General features: G+C 48.2%; 1 long non-coding RNA gene across 3 annotated transcripts; it reads left to right on the top strand.

Moving 5' to 3' along the window:
* The first annotated feature begins 5,579 nt into the window (after positions 1 to 5,579).
* LOC136520332 (uncharacterized) lies at positions 5,580 to 8,909 on the top strand. 3 transcript variants are annotated; one of them, XR_010775222.1, is made up of 4 exons: positions 5,580 to 6,208; positions 6,300 to 6,366; positions 8,141 to 8,480; positions 8,770 to 8,909. It is a non-coding gene; the product is annotated as an uncharacterized lncRNA (long non-coding RNA). The 3 variants fall into 3 exon arrangements; XR_010775224.1 differs by having other exon boundaries at positions 8,141 to 8,433; positions 8,770 to 8,906; XR_010775223.1 differs by having other exon boundaries at positions 8,141 to 8,477; positions 8,770 to 8,901.
* Positions 8,910 to 19,941: the final 11,032 nt, after the last annotated feature.

The following is a 19,941-nucleotide window of genomic DNA, read 5'->3' as shown; positions in this document are numbered from 1 at the left end:
ATCACTTGGGTTTTCAAAGAAGGAATGAAGACGGCAATGAAGGCAAGCGTGGGATTCCTGGCGCGAGGAAGGTGAAGGGTGGGTGCCGACAGGCGGGACCTAAGTGCTAGAGAGGGAGAAGGGAGAGCGGGCATGGTGCCGTGTGGCTGACGAGCGGGCCCACCCACATAGTGAGGGAGAGAGCGTGGGGTGGAGCGGGCCATGCTAAGTGCCACTCGGGCCGCCAAGCAGGCCGGTGCTGCTGGGCTAAGCGAAACGAGCTGGGCTGCATGCGTGTAAAGGAGAAGGGAAGGGAAGAGCGGGTCGGATGGCCAGCAAGGGCCCAAGGCCTGAATCCAGGTGCGAAAAAGAAAAATAGGCCTGTGATAGATCTAGTGCTGGGCTATAAAGGAGAAAGAAGAAAGTTTTAAAAAGGAAATTCTTTTCTATTTTTAGAGCTTTGAAGAATGATCAAATTCAAATGAAATTTGAATTCAACCTCAAACAACCTAGCCCTACACTCAACCCAAAATAGTATGCTTCAGCATGAATGCAGCAGACATGTTTCTAAATCTTGTAGTTAATTTTAATTAGCCAAAAATTACTATTTAACCTAGGTTAAAATGCACAAAAATCAATTTAATGCTCAAATGTAATTACTAAATTCTAAATAAATCTTTAGGGTGTTACAAGTACTTAGTCATTAGTGTTCATCATTAGTGAGCTTAGGTGCTTGTTGTTTGGCATTAGTAGCATAGGTTATCTTATTATTAGTAGTCTTTCATTAGTACCGGTTCCACCGTCTGGTTAGGGTGCTTTGATCTCATTTCATCAGAGCTCGGATCGAAGTAGTAAGTTTATAGATTAAGCGTAGTGCTTAGGCTATAGTTTACCTATGGATATAGCTAGGCCTCTAGATACATTGTGGTAGGTGACAAGTGGTGATAGCCTTGTCCATCCTCTGTATTCCACCATGATATGTCTAGTTATTAAATCGTAGGGCTCATGGTAGACCTGGTCTATTTAACTCTCCTAGTTGGTAGGCGGGCTGTGCCCCGAAGTACTATCGCATTTCTCCTAGTTATTTGTTTACCCTTAGTTACTAGAAAGATATACCACTCGCGCTCCCACCTAGCTATCTCTGGTTAGCTTGTATTTAGTAGTTAGTTTAGGTAGTTCACACTCATCCTTCACTATCATTCACCTACCTAGGATCAACTCAAGCCTTCCACTAGCAAATCCTAGTCCACTTATAAATTCTAGCCTTCCGCCTTCCTATGGGATAAATTATAAATTTGACACTCGGTGCTCACTGAGCAAAGTGCTACGCGATAGTTTTGTGCGCTTGCGGAATCCTCCAATAGTCGTTAAGAAATATCAACGGCCTTGGTGGCCAAGATCACTATGCCCGTGTTACTAGCGGGTAAGTCTATGAGAACCCTGGGTTTACAGTCGTTATGTGCCCTAGTCATGTCCCCTAGAGGGGAGATCCTCAGCTTCCTAATCAAGCCACTCATATAGTTCCAGAGCTCGTCTGTCGGCACTTAGGGGCTCACTGCCTCCCTCATTGGGTCACCACGAGTAGATCAGGATCAGTACTCAGACATCGCTCGTACAGACGACCGGGATGCTTCTAGACGTCCCGGCTATATCCACGTGGGCTCATCTCCCGAGCGTCCCTCACACTTTAGGTGCTTTGGGTGGCCTTGAAGCCCGGTGGGCTAGCCTTAGAACCCTCGGCGATGCCCCTTCTATTGGGCCCCTAGACCATCATGCGGTGGGGTGGCTCAATCCAATGAAGGATCGGGAAATAGGTAGGTACCTGCAAAGAAAACAGAATGGACAAAAGAGAAGGGAGAGATGGCATAGCTGGTAGTGTGTCGATCGGGGCCATTCTATTAGCGCCTTGCCAATCCCTTGCTCGATCCTCTTGCTCTATCCATCCCGTCCTCGCCTCACTCAAGGGCCTTCTATAGTGGCTATCCTTTAGAAAGGTAGTAGGTGGTTAGCTTAGTCGATCCTCTGGTGCAGTCGAGCTACCGCTTAGGTGGCTTAGGTTAAAGGAGACAATCATAGAGACAAGCGAAGGAAGAGGGTTGGGAGGACAAGACTTATCTTGGTTTTTGTTGTTGGAAAGGTAGGCCAGCGAAGGAGGTCGGTAGGTGGGTCATGGCTCAAGAGATGGTGCTTCTGGGCGGATGGCTTGGCGTTGGCATTCCCTCATGGGGAAAGGTCAAAACTCACCTTGATCGGGTCAACCCCTTCTAGGGGCCAAGCACCTGGATGGAGGGGCTAGCCGAGCCACCACTGCTGCCAGGAACCTTGTTCGCCTCGCCGATGCTCAGTCGATCGAGCACCACTGTTGCCTTGGCTGCTTCCTCCATCGGCACCCCTCCTATGTCGCGGCCAGGGCCATCAGGAGTGCAGGGGGCGATGGGTGCGGCCACTTGGGTGACACAGTCTTACTTGTAGTAGTAGGCTTTGCTCGAAGCTTCCCTCGATAGTGATGACCCCCTTTGGGCCGGGCATCTTGAGCTTCAGGTAGGTATAGTTGGGGATAACCATGAACTTGGTGAAGCACGGTCGACCAAGGAGGGCGTGGTAGATGTCAGGGAAATCAACCACCTCGAAGGTGAGTGGCTCCTTACAGAAGTTGTCTGGCTGGCCGAAGGTGACATCGAGCTAGATGCACTCGAGGGGCACGGCTTCCTTCCCTGGCAAGATCTCATAGAATGGCACCTTGCTAGGGCGCAGGTTGCTATGGGGGATGCCCATCTTATCGACAGTGCTGGCGTAGAGTATGTTGAGGCCGTTGCCCCCATCCATCAGCACCTTGGTGAGGCGCATGGTGCACACAATTAGGCTGACCATGAGCGGGTAGCGCCCAGGATGAGGGACACTATTGGGGTGGTCTTCTTGGTCGAAGGTGGTGGTCATCTAGGATCATCAGAGCCACATCAGAGCGATGAGGGTGCGAATGGCATTCACCTCTTGTTCACTGATGCGGCGCTGCCAGTGGGATTCGTGAGGCAGCGCTCAGCCTTCGGGAACTCGGTGTCTTCCTCCTATGCGGCAACCGCCGGGTCACTGGCCTTCAAGGCAGGCTTTTGGGCCTTGCCTTGTTGGTTGAGGGTACCACAGATGTAGCTCTTCATGGTAGAGCAGTCCTTGAGGAGGTGCTTTTCCTGCCCCCATAGAATGGGCAGGGGGCCTCGAGCGCCTTCCCAAAATGTTCTAGGCCGCATGGTCGACTAAAAGCTCTAGTTTGGTTTTGGTGAATTAATGAACCCTAAGTGCTAACCTAGTTTATCTAAGTGATCATGAGATAGGTAGCACAATTCCAAGTGGTGGAGCAAATGAAGATCATGTTGATGGCGGTGATGGACATGGTGATCAAGTGTGTGGCTTGGAAAAGAAGAAAGAGAAAAACAAAAAGCTCGAGGCAAAGGAGAAATTTGATAGGAGCTTTTTGGTTTGGTGATCGAGGCACTTAGCGAGTGTGATCACATTTAGGATCGATAGCCGTACTATTAAGAGGGGTGAAACTCATATCAAAATGCGGGTATCAAAGTGCCACTAGATGCTCTAACTCATTGCATATGCATTTAGATCTAGTAGAGTGCTAACACCCTTGAAAATATTTGTGAAAATATGCTAACACACGTGCACAAGGTGGTACACTTGATGGTTGGCACATTTGAGCAAGGGTGGAGAAGTTGGTGAACTAAAGGAGGTGTTTGTCACTGTGAAACAGTGATCAAACGCATGCCTTGGTGGACCTGCGTGTTCAGTCATGCTCTGTAGTGAAGGCGCGGTCTTAGTCAAGTGACCAAACACTGGCACAAATGGTCACCTGATGCGACGCTTGTGAGTCTGGTCGTGTGTGGCATATAGTGATGTCAGCTGAGTAACTTAGCGCGCAGAGGAGTTGTACTAACCAGACGCTAGCCTGGGTTTGGTCGAGCTCAATCTGACGCGTCCGGTCGCTAAAAAGTAGCTCTAGAACCTCTCTATAAACAACCTAATGCTGGGAAGCCGAGGAGAACGGTGTGTTCGGTCGTGCCTTGGCCGTGGCACGCGCGAGGGCTGACTATGCACTGACATGTCCGATCTTATTGACCGGTGCGTCCGAACGCTCTTTAACCATGCTAGGAAGGCTCAGTTGACCATTAGAGATCAACATACACGGTTGAATCGAGGACACATGGACGACATCGATTGACCGGACGCTAAGGCGTGCGTCCGAATGTTTTGATCGGTGCGTCCGGTTAGTGCGTGTTGGGCTATAGTGAGAGCCCAATGGCTCTATTTGGATGGAGCCTCTATAAAAGGAGTTTGGACGGCTCAAGCTCAGTCCCGTGGCCATTTGCATTGACATAGCAACCTTGTGAGCTTAGCCAAAGCCCTCCCACTCATCTCCATCATTGTCATCTTTATGAGATTAGAAGTGAATCCAAGTGCATTGCTTGAGTGATTGCATCTAGAGGCACTTGGTGTTCGTGTTTCGCTATGGATTTCACTTGTTACTCTTAGTGGTTGCCGCCACCTAGACGGCTTGGAGCAGCGAGGATTGTCGAGTGGAGGTTGGTGATTATATTACTCTTGGTGGTTGCCGCCACCTAGACAGCTTGGAGCAGCGAGGATCGTCGAGTGGAGGTTGGTGATTATCTTTGACTTCGATCGTGGTGATTGTGAGGGGTTTTTGACCTTTTTTTGGTGAAGAGCCAAAAGGTACTCTAGTGGATTGCTCATGGCTTGTGTGATCCTCATCTTATGTTGGTTGTGTGGCACCCTATTGAGGTTTTGGCATGTGATGCCAATTAGCGCGTGAACCTCCAAGTGAGTGAATTGCCACAACGAGGACTAGCTTGCCAGCAAGCAAGTGAACCTTGGTAAAAATCTTGTGTCACCTTGTTCGAGAATTTCATTGGTTATCTTGTGATGTATTGGCTCCATCTTGTGATTGGTTCTATCCTCAACACGACGGTATAATCATCAAATCGCCTACCTTTCATTTACATTTCTAGTGTTGCTTCACTCTTTAGTGTAATTAGTTTTGAGAGCAATCTTGTGTCGAGTCTAGTGGTTAGTGAGGCTCTTTAGTTAGTCTTTAAGAGCTCACTAACTTAGTGTAGTGACATAGCCTTTGTGTGGATAGAGACTATAGATACTAGAATTGTGGTAGGTGGCTTGCACTTTTAGTAGGCTAGCGCAACATTCACTTCGCCTTATATTTGTCTAACCGGTTTGCTAAGTGTTGTTGTAGAAATTTTTAATAGGCTATTCACCCCCCTCTAGCCATTAGGACCTTTCATCAGCATCGGTCACCATCTCCTCCCCATGGCACTTCCGGTCCTTGTGTCCTCCTGTCACTATACCATGACGCACAATTGCCTACAGTTATGTGTTGGTAAATGGATGGTTTCAACTACACATTATCTGTTGGTAATTGTACAACCTTTTAATGTCATATAATTTGTCGGCAATGATATTGTATGGCTACAAATCAACTATCGGCATTGCTCTGAGGACACTAAAACTGTCGGCAAACATTTGTAGACGTAATAAGTGTCGGAATAGCCTAACCGAGCCGACAACAGTGTTGGCGAAAGCGTGTACGGTAGTGGCAGGTGAAACGAAAAAACCCTCAGAATATACTCCCCCTCTCCCCCACTCGTCTCCTCCGTTTCTCCGCCGCTCTCTCGTCTCCGTCGCTCCACCCTCTTCCTTCCGCCGCCTCGCCTCTCCCAGCGCCGGCGCCGCTCCCCTCCCCTTCACCGGCGTCGGCGCTGTGCCCTCTCCAGCGCCGTGGCTCCGCCGCTCCTGTGCCTCCGGACGGCCCCCGGCGTGCCGCAAACCCTAGGGAGGCCCCCCGCGCACCAACCTGGCACGGCACGCCCGGACCTGCTGAAGGGATGGCCGCCGGTGCGGCGCAGCGGCGTGCCCCCCCCCCCCCCCCCCCCCCCCCCCCCCGGCGCGGCCGGCTTCCGCCGCGGCACCATCGCCACGAGCCGTCCCCTGTACAGGCGGCCTCCGTCGTCGTTGCAGTTGACGCTAGTGAACCCTGCCGCCGTCGTCACGCCATATCCATGTTTTCGTCGAGGTTTGCCGGCGCTTCTGCTGGTCGACGTGGTGGCTGCGCTGCTGCGGGGCTACGCCGCTGCCCGCCGGACGGCGGAGGGCGCAGGCACGGAGGCGTTCCGGCGTGCTGCTGTCGCCGGCGGCGGAGGTCGGATTGGCACTGAGGTTTTTCGGTTGCTTCGCTTTCTTGAATCTTTGATGTTATTTGAATGGGTCGTTCTCCATTTCCCCCTTTACAGGCATAGTACTACCCACGTGTGCTCACATTTGCTGATTCCAATTGATGTTCGAAGCTTCAATCTGCAGGTATGTGGTCTTCGACTCGTCAGATCTGCTATGTGATTTGATTTTTTTGTGTGAGCTACATGCTTAGATGCAGGTTGTTTTGTACTAAAATTAGTGTTAGGGTTTGACGTGTTCATGTAGATGCAATAGTATTCTAATGTTTTTTCTCCTATTTTGTTGTGCTCACGATTGTAAAAAAGGGAGTGTGGAGTCGGATCTCTTTGGGTGCTTTGTGATATTCAAGTTCCTGTGATTTTTTATATTATATTAAATTGGGGGAGATGAAGAGGTTATCTATTTAGGTTGTTTGATCAGTTATTCCCTGTTATTCTTGGTCTCTATAGGATGTGATTCTGCTTTGTGCCGCAACTTGTGAAACTGTGTGATCTAAAACTTTCATTTGCAGTCCTTTTTATTGGAGTTAATTGTATTGTCATTTCTTAGTTGACGATGAATCGAGTCACTGTTACGAGATTAATTGGTTTCACTGCTTGAAATCATGATCGTTGTTCAGTCTTAAAATCAAAGAATGTTTTGCGTGATAAATTTTAACTGAACTGTCAGCTCCTTTTTATTTGTTCAATTATTTATAGCTGAAAGTAGCCCTTGATAGGAAATTTACATCAATGAGTAAACTTTTCCTGTCCCATTCATGTCTGCTAGGTTATTCAGAGATATATTGTTCTAAAGTATTTGCAGATGATGACGCTATAAAGAAACCATTGAGAAAGTAAACTACTGCTCAGAATTCTAGCATCAACCAAAAAGGTGTTAATTCACCACTGGTGCATATACTGCTAAATTAACACAGAAGAAAGCATATACATATATGCCAAAGTAGCACAGTCAAGGTCAGCAAATCTCATCTCAGTTCAGCAGTACAGAGAGCTAGCTGATGGTGAATTAAACTAATTGCACACGCACACCATGAATAAGAGCAAAAACCAAGCAATCCAAAACCACACACGTACAGAAAAATGTAGAAACATGAAATAGGTGTGAGGTTTTGTGTGGTTGTGTGCTTTTCTGGGCTTTATTTTGGGTTTTTTGGCTTAAATATTTTGATGTGGCAGTTATGTGTGTTTGTATTTTGCTTTTTAAGGACCCCAAACTAATTGTCTTTTTTCCTGGGTTGTCTTTTAGTTGCTGCTGCTTATTGGGCTGCTACTGATCAGCAGCAGCAAATGCAGTTTCTGAACATTTCTGTTGCTTCTGCTTTGCTGCTATTGATTAATCTGCTAGAGTTGCTCTCGTTGGAATAGTTGGAAAGTTGCTAGAGCTGCCGGTGCTAATTAATTTGTTTTCTGATTTTCCTGTTTGTGATTTATAGCGCATTTGTCCGCTGGCGTAGGCCTCTGCTCTATGCTAATTAGATCGGGTTTAGTAGGTGCTGCTTAATTAGCTTAATTTCATATTTTTTGTTTTTCCATTTACAGTGTATTGGTATGTTTCTCTTCGTAGATTTCCTGTTTGCGGCATTTGAGGGTGCTACTAGGTGCTGATTAGTTTGTTTCCATATTTTAATTTGTCGTTTGTAGCTCATTTCTCCACTGGCATATGCTCTTTTGCTAATTAGATTGGGTTTGGTAGCGCTGCGGCATTATCTTTCAGATTTTTGTTTTACATTTACAGTATATTTCTATTCTTGTCTTAGGTTTCCTCTATCGTTCAACGGTGGCGCTCGCTGCGTGTATATGTTTATATCCATAATTTTCTGTTGTGCCAGCTGTGTGACTGCCCGACGCTTATACTTCAGTAGAAAACAAAATTAACATCTATGCCTTCCTACGTCCAGGTTGAAGACAAGCACAGCCATAATTTGTTGGTCTCTTTGTCATTCTGCTGATTGTGCGGAGCCTGTCTTGACAATCGTGCACATATGCTGTTGCGATGGACAGTCAATTTCCTTTTAAAACAACCTCTATCATAGTTTGTTACAGATATATCTTTTCTCGGGTTCATCTCTTTCGCATTTGATATCTCTTTTTGTATTCTGTATTCTTATATGAGTTCTCACGTAAGTTTTTGTATCAGTAATGGGAATCTTCGCCTGGATACGTGGTCTACAATGCATCAAACAATGAGCTTGTGAGGACTCAAACCCTTGTGCAAGTTGATGCTGCCCCATTCAAGTAGTGGTACCTCACTCACTATGGAATGGACTTCCACTAGACTTTTTTTTTGTTTTTGTTAGAGCAGCTTATCTGTTTGTGTACCATTTAACTTTTGTAGCTTAAATCTTAATGTTTGTTTATACTCTTTATGTTACCATCACTATGAGTCTAGACATTTTAGATATGTTGGCAGCTGTCACAAATTTATCCTTCTAGGCTTCAAGTAGAATGGAAGTTGTCCCCTTATTTTCACTTATATCTTATATTGCAGGCAGCTCCTTACAATATACTTTTCTTTTTTGTATAACAGGTACATCCTTGAGGGTAAAGAGCTTGAGTTCTACATGAAGAAGCTTCAGCGCAAGAAGGGCAAGGGCGCTGCAGCTTAGAGCATTCTCATGGATGGTCCTCCGCGGAAATGTGTAGCCTATTAAATATTACTTTGGCTTTTTTTTTGTTAGTCGTCTCAAGTTCAGAACGTCTATGTCATGTTTTGCAGACCTGATGAGAACACTGTTTTCCGAAAATGAATCAACTCTATCTAGCTCCTAAGAATTGAGATTTTTCTTCTATATGAATAACAGTGGATTTGTCAAATTATTCAAATTGTATTTATATCTATATCTGTAGTACAGTTTTGCCGATAGTTTAGTTGTTGGACAGGGCATGATTCACAAAATACCTTGAAAATGGTTTCGCCAACATACAAACTGTTGGCAAAGGTTCAAATTGTCGGCGTAGGTCTTAACTGTCGGCAAAGGGTTAACTGTCGGCAAAGGTTTCAACTGTCTGCGTAGGTCCACCATTTGGCAACACAAAAAGTGTCGGCGATTCATTTAACTGTCGACGAAAGTTTTGCTCACGGCTTATAGCGTGACTGTTTCTAAACTGTCGGCAAAACCTTTCGCGAGAGGTTATCTGTCGGGAAAGGTACCCTTTGTCCACTATAAAAAGTGTCGGCAAAGGTATGTTGTGTTATAGTGTGTTGCGGCGCCACTAGGATGAGGTGAGGTCATCACCACCGTCGCCTCCACTGAGGTGACCAGTGGCCCTAGCTTTGCTGCTGAAGTTATCCTAGACCACCTCCTCGCTAGTGGCCTACTGGGTGGAGACATCTAGGAGCTCCCGTGTCCTACACGGGGTCTCATGGCTGAGCGCATGGACGAGCACCTCACAGGTCATGCCGCAGATGAAGGCATTGATGATGTCGCCGTCGGTGATGTTGGGGAGCTCATTGTGCTTCTGGGAGAAACGCTAGATGTACTCCTAGAGGGTCTTGTCAGGCCTCTGCCTACAGCTACGAAGGTCCCATGAGTTCCTAGGCCAAGTGTACGTACCTTGGAAGTGGCCGATGAAGACCGAACAGAGATCGCCCCAGCAGCGGATGCTGCTAGGCTCGAGCTACTTGAGCCAAGCTTTGGTCGAGCTTGATAGGTACTGGATAGTGAAGTCATCATCGGACCCGCCGACCATCATGGCGAGGTGGTAATTCTCTAACCAATGATCTGGGTTGGTCTCACCGTCGTACTTCGAGATGTGCGTCGGTGGCCAGAAATACCTGGGGTAGGGAGCCACCTAGGATCGTTGCCCCAAACATCGGGGGGGGGGGGGCAAAGTGATCCTAGGCGACATCCCTACCTCGTCGCTTAGGGGTATGGGACTACGCCTGAGTGTGACACCTGGCCTCGATGGTGTTGCGGATGTCACGATCGTTGCCGATCTAGTGGTGCGTGGGGGGACGTCGAGGAGAAAGGTCACACCTTCACTCCTACTGAGGCTTGGAGCCACGGGTCTGCTGCTGTTCAAAGGTATTACCAAATGTGTCGCCGCTGCTCCCCTTGCCCATGGGATGTGAGCATCGGAGCAGTCCCCATTGGGAGTGGCCGTCGTCTGGGATGACCGGGAGAGCATGGCATGGCACTGAAATGCCGAACTCTTGGCTTGCTGCTCGAGGGTGATGTGAAGGAGCCACTTCGCCTCGTTTAGCCACTCATTGGTCTTTGGGTCCAGTGTGTTGAAGATGTCTTCCAGGCGGCAAGCGGTGGCCGCCATGTTGTACGTCGCATGGGGAAAGTAGAGGCCATTGGGAGCCCCCGTGCGGGTATCGTCGCCGTCGCCGAGAGGGTACGTGGTTCGCTGCCATACAAGGTCCACTTTTGGTGCTCGAGCTCTGCCTCGGTGGCCTCTAGGTCCACCTACCAAGCCCGTAGGCGATCCTCCTTCTCCTGGAGGTAGGCCATGCGGCTGTGGGGACTCTGGTCCGATGGCATGAGCCTAGGTGCCTCCTCAGCAAGAACCTCACCGTCAATGTGGTAGCACATGCATTGAGAGGCACTATAGTTGACGTCGTCAGAGTCATACTCTGAGTCACTCGCTGAAAGGATATCGTGGAAGGTGCGTAGTGATGAGATGTCGGTCCCTGTCACACCAGAGAGGATGGCACTTTGTGGCGCCTCGTGACTAATGAGGTGCTCCAGCTCCATCTAGAAGACATCACCACATTCTAGATCCCAAAAGGTAGGTCTAGGAGGTAGTACTAGAAGTAGTTAGGGGGTAGGAGCACCTCACCAGTGGTGATCTGGTGGTGGATGTTGGCCATCATGTAAAACATCTGATGGCAGTCCAACACGATGGGGTTCGGGCTAAACCATGTCGGATTAGTTAGGCCAGGACCTTCAGATATGCTCCTAGAAGTCTTGGTGAAGCTCGCCATAGCACTCGGTGACATAGGCCAGGCTCACAAAGTTGAGGACCTGGCCCAGAGCAAAGGTGCCGCCCGTGACGGAGAACTCACCGTGGAAGCGGACACCATCGTCTGGGTCGATGCCGCTTGCTCCGGCGATAAGGTGAGTGGCTCCAACCACTATAGAGCCAGAATCCCACTTGACGCTACCCCCTACCTGGCGCGCTAGTTGTCATAGGGTCAGAACCGCGACAAGCATTGTTGTTTGAGTCGGTGTCAGAGTACGGGTCTCTAGTGGCTCGAGTAGACTTAAGAACACAAGAATCATAGAGAGGACACAACGGTTTATCCTGGTTCAGGCCAATCAGTGCCCAACGTCCAGCAACTCATGATCCTTATACTCAAAAGCACCCAAAATCAAGGGGTTACAATAGGGTTGTAGAGAGATTTGGTAGGGGTTAGCTCGGTGCAAATCCTAAGGTTGCCTCGCCACCGGTGGTGCCTTCCCCTCATCAAAGAGGAGGAAGATGACAAGATGCAGTGGAGGAGCTCTCGGTGCCCCTCGGTGGGTTGCCTTGCTCTCGATGCTGAGCCGAGGCCAAGGAATGGAATGATTTGTCTAGGTTCTCCCTTCTCCCCCTAGGTCTGACTTATCACTTATATAACAATATAGGTCGAGTACATGGCAGTTTGGGGGAACTAGTCTATGGCCTACATGCGCCGAAGTCTAGGAGGGCCTTGCAGCGACGTGTTGTGGACCATGGTAGTGTCGTGGAGCCAAAGAAGCCTTAGGCACCATCCATCTGCTCTATTCTAACACTCTACATGTCAGGCTATGTTGGCTTGGACCGGCCTCCCCCAGGTGGACCATCTGGAGTCTTCTTGGTGGTGAAGAAGGTCAGTTGTAGGGGCTAACACGTGGGCCTAAGGGCCTCTGAGCCCTTGGAGGCCATGGGTAAGCTTTGTCTTCTTATTTCACGCCCTGTGTGTGACCTTGTCGGGAAAGTGGCTGGCAATGCCGTGTCCAAGGGGCAGTGTTGGGGAGCCCTCGAGCCTCGGTAGCTTGAGGTGTGTCTTCTTCCGCCTAGACCTTGGTTGGCGTCATTGGCGGGCCAGGAACCAAGGGCCGCGCTGAAGTGTTGTCATAGATCGAGAGCCTTGGGGCTTGGGCAAGCCCCCAAGCCCCAAGTGAAAGAGGTGGCGGAGTCAGGCTCGGTGGGGTTTCTCCTCAGAGGGAGCATTTAACGTCCCAAAAATCGCTACAATAGTTCACAAGCACCTTGAGCATAAAAATGCATCTAACAATTCCATTAATCAAAATCTTGCATGTTACTTGTGAACCTGCTAAGCATCATGTGCATCTTAGTCCAAACTAGAATCTGACTTGTGCCTAGGCCAACTAAAAACCGAGCACTGCCAATTTTGGTAGATTGTTCGACATCACCATCAGATCATCCGTCAAGACATCTCACAGACGTAGGATAACCTTGGCCAACCTGTGCACTGACGGAGTGTCCGCTGTCATGGTAGAGTGTCCATCGAAACCCTTACACAGCCAATTAGTATGTCAAACATGGCCGGGCACTGGCGGATTGTCCGACGCCTTTGGTGGACTGTCCGTCAAATTTGACCGACACCTATCTCATGCAGTTTGATGTGGTGTCACACACACACACCACACTAGCCCCACATGTCATTCACACAACTCACAAATATCTACTTTCTCCACCAGCCCTCTCCCTCATTCCCTCTCACACTCATGCACAAGCACCAGAGAAAGGAAAGAAAGAAGAGAAGGAGAAGGGAAGGGAGAAGAAGAGAGGAAGAGGAAGAAGGAGAGGGAGAGGAGGATGGCGCCCACCAGCTGCTAGAGGTCATCACCGGTGAGCTGCTCCTTCCCCATGCCGTCAACCTCACTGGAGATGAAGGAGGCAGCCCCAAGCTTCATCTTCTTCGAGCTCAAGGCATGGAGGAGCCCCAAGTTTGATATGTTTCCCCAAGCTATTTCGGTGTGAGCTATTGCAGTCGAAGACCCTCCTTGACATGGTGAGCACATCCCCGAAGTCCCCAACCATTTCCCTCAACCACCCATGGCCATACTCATGAGCTTCACCTTCATCCATGGCCACCACCACCATGGATGGGGTCGAGCTCAACAGACTCCATGCATGTCACATCCATCACTTATAGAAGCTTCCCTACATCACTAGAAAGCCATAAAAACCAACCGCACTCGATTCGGAGTCCAGATGCCTCGAGAATCAATCCCAACATGTTTGCACAACTGTTGTTTGTCATTTATCGGATGGTCTATCATTTTGGCAGAGTGTCCATTGAATTATAGCCAAAACTCGAGAGCAACCTGTGTTTATCAGACGTTCCGATCTTAGTTCAGAGTGTCCTAAAATCTCTGCACGTGCGCACAGCCTACACTAGTAAAATCCATAGAAGATGCGTTTGGCCTCCAAAAATGGTGAAACGAGTTTCGTTGTGCTCCATAGAATATCCTCTATCAGCTAGACATAACTTTGGCACCAAAGGGCATATCCCATTTTTGACCACCGGAAGAGGCTAAGCCCTTATAATTTACCGGAGGCTTCGCCATACGCACTAGAGTGTCCGATAAGTTATAAATCACAGACAAGGAGTTTCTTGAGAGCACAGACTTCATACTGGAGAGACTGACCTTAGTTTAGAGAGTCTAATGTTCCCGGTATGTCCTTTTCCCACTAAGTCCCAGAACCACCGGATTGTCCGACATTCACGTCGGACTACCCGATGACAGAAACCGGCAGTCCTTCAATGTATACCTGAACACTCCCTCTTGCATGTTTAATATAATGTCATGCATACATAAGTATCTCATGCATGGACATATATATAGGTATGTGATATCAGATAGATGCCAAGTGATGTTCCAGGCTATGGGAACCTCGCTCTTCCAATAGGCAGGCACCCCACTATTATAAACCCTACTTTGGATACTTATCAAGTTGCATTATGAGTTATGCACCGCATGTAGTCTTGGATAATGATCACTCTTATACTACACCTAGAGTAGTTTAATAATCTATAGAAGCCTCTCATCTAAACAATGGGAATGGGAACACTTAATGCTTATTGCTTGGGCAACAGTAGAAGTCAAGCATGAGAAGGGAACTCATACTCGCGCGTGTAGGATGCTACACCTGGATAATTAACTACTAAAACCAATGAGGGTATAACTTGACTTACCTAACTAATCTGGCTAAGGACTAATATCCCTAATATGATAATCTTGATGATAACTTGGATATCTTGCTCATGCGAGGGGTAGGTCACTGTGAGTGTGGGATCTCAGACAACGTAGCTCGTGGAGCAGTAAAAACTGTGTATTGGGATACGTAAGTCTGAGTAACCACCCGTATAGACCAGATGTTGCGGATGGGGTCAACAAGCCAAGTAACTAATCATGCCCTATCTATCTGTGAAACTAGCAAGGGGGATGGCACCGGAAAGATGGTGTATGTAATGAACTAGGGACCTATTATGGTACAGAAGCCTGACTAGAGGTAGGTGGAAACCTAACCTAGGCATCCAGTCGAACCTTTCATGTGACATTCAGGACAGATTAGGGAAAGGTTGTAAGGCATGAGGCAACCCTTACTCTCGTGCACGAGGTCTAGTGGTTAGTCCCGTCCTTCCGTGTGGGTACAGTTGTACACCTCTATAGAATCTTGAAAGTCTGGTGTCCCTCAAGACTGAACTATTCGGTTGTTCTTTCTTTCTATACCCAAGGTAGCATGAATGATGGACTATGAGCACTTCTGTTATACTAATAAATACCTATATTTCTAAAGTTGAGCATAGCATGTCATACTCTTAATGAACATGATTGCTTTCCACACTTATACAAATGCCTGATAATCACCCTATGCATCCACCAAATATTATATGTTAGAATTAAATCCTATGAGTATGCAATGTACACACGGTGCTACCGTTAAGTTGTTTTGTAGGTAAAAAACATTAGCGGCCATCCCACCCTGTCGTTGGTGGCAAGGTGGGTGAATGGCATGTGGCATCCAAGCTACGGTGGTGACGCCCATGGGTAAGGCGACCACCAGTTATTAGCTATATGATTGATTCGTAGCATAGCGATGTTAGTAAGAGAGTCGTTTGGTTTACACTACAGTTAGTCTTACGTTGTATAATACATATATTATATTCTGCAATACTTGTAATATATGTTTCCGCTGAATTATTATGTGCTCCAATGATGGGATGTAATCTTGAGTTGTGGAGGCTATTGTGGCATGATACTCAACCTAACCCTGAAGAGGAGTTGCCAAGTGCGCTCTTGGGGGAGTCATCGAGGTTGGTTTTCTTAAATTAGGTCAGTCAAGTGGATGACACTCGATTTAGGCAAATTAACAAGGTGGGTCCCCACAGTGCAGACGAGCGCACCCGATGGGTATAGCCCCCGAGCCCTTGGGTGATCCTGGAGGGGTCGATCGAGGGTCTTCTTTGTTCGGGAACCATTGGACCCGAGGCATAATATAGCTAGATATCGTCAGTCACCGAGCGCACTATGCCGATGTCACCGCTGCCGCTGACCTACTATGCCACACCGCTTCCCTTGTTGCCATCTTCCCCATGTGAATGATGAGGATGCCAGCTCACCTCCGGCTATCGCCAGAGATAGTTCTCCTCGCCGCCACCTCACTCGCACCTATAAAAGGCTGGCCAAGGCTACCGAGCTTGCCACCCTTATTTCCTCGAGCTCGGGCACCAGCCCTCCTTCTCCCTTCCACCCTTCCCTTCTCTTCCCTCGCTCTGCCTTTTGCTCTGCTCATTGCGCCACGGTTGAGCATGGTCAAGGCTATCGCGCCTTCGGTCGCCCTCACCGTCGAGGCCAAAGCTGCCATCGCACCGAGGCTCAACGCCGCATAGGCGCCGGTGGTCGCAACTCCGCCAGAGCTGGCCCGTCGCTCGCCGTGGCCTCGACTTGCCGGTGATGAAGCCGCCACTCTATGCTGTCGAGGCCGAGCTGCTCTGCCCGCTTACCCCTGCTCCTCCCATCTCCCTCTACTTTGCTCTACTCTCCCTTCCTCTCCGCCTTGCCCTCTTTCTTTCCCTCTCTGCCTCGCAGACCGGAGCTCGCCGTCAGCCAAGCTCCCTTGGTCACCACCCTACTTTCCCTCATCCTGCTCTCCCTCTCTCCTTTTTCTCCTCCTTTCTTTTCCTCTGTTCTTGACCACACGGCTAAGATGAGGAGCAGACGAGTGCTCGGCCACATCGTGTGGCCCAATAGGGCATGCCACCTCCTCTAGCAGGACCTACATGGTAGGCACAAGGTTCCACCTTTTCACCTGTTCCTTTGCGTAGACCTGGTCCTCATGGACCATAGAGAGGGGAGGAGCCGATCCAAAGATCGGTACATGGGACCACAAGCACAGTGCTGGTCAGCTCACACAGCTGACTAGACCCACGCGTCAATCGTAGGTAAATTGCTAGGTGCACCCAGGAAAGGTACATAGAATATTAAAGGTAAGCCTTATTAATTACAGAAAAAATTCCTAGAAAATTTCTAAATAAACTAGAGTCACCCTAGATCATACCTAGATATTTTCCACTCATTCTTCATTAGCTAAAATTGTAGAAATAATATCCATGTTACCTTTCCATTCGCGTTTGGTCAATAAACTTAAATAATTTATAACTCATTCATTTTGAATCCGAATTCCGTAATACTTTCACCATAAATCTTCTAAAATAAAATCCTACATAATAATACTACTTTTCCTAATTGTTGGTGCCCATTTAAATTTTAGTTTGATTGCTTTTCTTTTCCTATATTTTAAATAATAGTAGTAGCCATCGCCGTAGTAGTAGTTAACCTCGTATATTCGCATATGTGCATGTACCATGACACATACTTGAATATATTCGTACCCAATCACCTAAAATGAGTAGACATCTATACATACACAGATATACCCGATACCCGGTGTCGACGAAATATGGTCGGCAGTCTATCTAGGGGTATGCCCAAGGTAGTAGATTATCGGCAGACAGATGCGCAAGCTACAAACAAGATGGTGACGCAAGACAAACACGAGATTTTATCCAGGTTTAGCCGCCGTGAAGGCATAATACCTACGTCCTACGTCTGATTGTATTGTTGTATGTCAATGAGAGATGTTTTTTAGAGGGGTCCCATGCCCGCCTTATATAATCCGGGGGGCAGGGTTACAGATCTAGAAATTAATCCTAACCAGTTACAATTGCCATAGGTGGCTGGATAAGGATTCCTATTCTAACCGACTAGGATCTTGCTTGATCTCCAAATCTGCCTTGATTCCTTGCGCGGGACTCCGAATAGATTGGCTAGGCCGCGCGCGTCTTCTAACGGGCCAGGCCCTCTGGTCTGGGCCGGCCCAGGCCTGGCCGTAAGGGTATAGGGGTTAATACCCTCACAGCTAGTCCCCGAGCGCCATGTATTATGCTGCGACACGCCGTTCGATCTCCTTTGGCTAATGCAATCCATCTTCATGTCATCTCCAACTGGTTGAAACATTGACCAATCGAATGTGCTAGTACTCTAGTCAGAACAGAGAGTAGTAGACCACGATTATAGCCAAAGATCCCGGTTGTCCGAAGAATGCATGGTGCTCTAAAGAAAAAAAGAAAAAGATTTCTTTCCTTATCAAGTGTGCCCACTTGTATTTCTAAAAAGAAATGTAAGTGACCCTTGGACAATAGTAGTTCTAGCCAACAGTCAGAGCGTAGGGGTTGATAAAATTAACACATTCACCGCAAGGTGAAGTGTGCCCACTTAGTCCCCGAGCCTGGTAGTAGGTGACGTAGGCACGTGGTGCCAGGGTCTAAAAAGAATTCCCAGTTAAATTGAGAATCCAATCGTCGTACAGGCGATACGAGATGCACCGGCAGGTGCATCATACCGATGTAGTCCCCGAGCTTGCTGGAAGGCGAGGTATGAGCCTTGTAGCAAGGTCTAAATAAATGCCTCTCAACTGTATGTGAGTATAAATCACATGTAGCCAAGGAGAGCGGTCTCTAAGCAATGTTCAGAGAGTGGTCGGGACAGTCCCCGAGCACGATAGTGGTCTGGACAGTCCCCAAGCATGAGAGTAGTCAGAACAATCCCCAAGCACGATAGTGGTCTAGACAGTCCCCGAGCACGATGGTGGTCTGGGCAGTCCCAGAGCATGATGGAGGTCTGGATAGTCCCCGAGCACAATGTGGTCTGGACAGTCCCCAAGCACGAGAAGTGCGGCAAAAAACCATATGCCACTTGTGCTATTATCTTTTGTATTTATGTAATTACTTGCCCTGTCAAGTCCAATCTGACATGTCTGGTCAAAAAAGTAGACGGGTATAGAACGTCATACTGCCTTCTTGTCTTTTCAAGTAAACAGTTGCGTGGCACCTATAAATAGGTGCGTTAGCATGGGCCCCCTCACACTGGTAACGAAGAGGCGCATACACTGATAACAAAGAGGCGCATATATTGGCGTAGATCTCGAGGCTGTGAAAACAACCATCTACGTCGCGTGCGCACGTCTCCTAAGAATCTCGAGCAGACGAAACGATAAGGTCTCTTGGTTAAATACAATATAGAATTAGACGTTACTTTTTACTGAACCCCATTACCATTCATAGCCACAGCCGTCTTGTTCCTCTTGCCAACCCTAATACCCTCGAAATCACCACCAATCAATCCTCCATAGTTTCATCGTTCATCAGCAAGGCCAGATTCATGGCAAAAAGTGACGCACAGAAGAAAGCAGGAGTCATGGCGAAGGAGTGGTGGAAATCGAGAAGCAACCAGCAGACCATTGAAGACCTTGTCGCCATGGGAGTACTCCACAACAAGGAGCTCGCAAGATGGCATGCGCCAGGGGGCGAAGGGTACCCCGATCCACAACCAGGTGAGATCGTGGTGTTTGAAGACTTCTTTAAGCGGGGATTTGGGGTTCCAGTACATCCTTTCCTTTAGGGCCTCTGTCTGTACTACGAGATTGGGATTTGCAATCTGCATCCCAACTCGATCCTCCTTGTCGCCACCTTCATTCATCTTTGCGAAGCATATGGCGGCTTCCAGCCCCATTTTGATTTTTTCGCCATCTTTTCTGTCTACGGAAGAAAGGAAGCGGTGGCTCGAAGATAGCCGGAGGTGTGTACCTCAACCTCCATGATGGAATGAAGCCCTAGTACCTGCACTGCCCATGGAACGCGTCGCTTGACGACTGGTACAAGAAGTGGTTCTACATCCACGAAGAGCCGAACATGATCACACTGTGCGACATGGGGTTCATTCTGGAGAAGAGGACAAGCTGGTCAAAGAAGCCCGAGCACCTAGAATAGATTCCAGAAATATTTGGGATGATCCCGTGGAAGAAACTGGATGGTCCGAGCATGGTCGGGAGCTTCATCAACCGAAGGATCCAGCCCTGCCAGAGGAGGGTACATCCTGGCTACGAGTACCAAGGTAGCACAGACCCAACGAGGACAAGGCCAGAGGCGCTTGACAAGATCAAAGTCAGAGCCCGAATTGGAGAGCTATTTAACTTAGCTGATCCAAATTATGTTAGATTGAGCGACATCGAGCACGCTTTCAAGCTCGCCCGACCTTCCCCAAAGGTAACTCATCTTGCCTTGTACCCGTAGTCTCATATTGTAGTAGAAACTTACTGTGTTATCTCCTATTTGTTTCCCAGATTAATGGTTGGGATAGAAAGACAGTGTTTGTGTCGCCACCCCCTGGTGTAGATTGGCCGCAAGTTGCTGACCCGA

Source organism: Miscanthus floridulus, chromosome 18 (genome assembly GCF_019320115.1).
Source record: "Miscanthus floridulus cultivar M001 chromosome 18, ASM1932011v1, whole genome shotgun sequence".
NCBI lineage: Eukaryota > Viridiplantae > Streptophyta > Magnoliopsida > Poales > Poaceae > Miscanthus > Miscanthus floridulus.
Note: the sequence above shows the minus strand (reverse complement) of the source record. Positions and strands in the feature narration are given on the sequence as shown.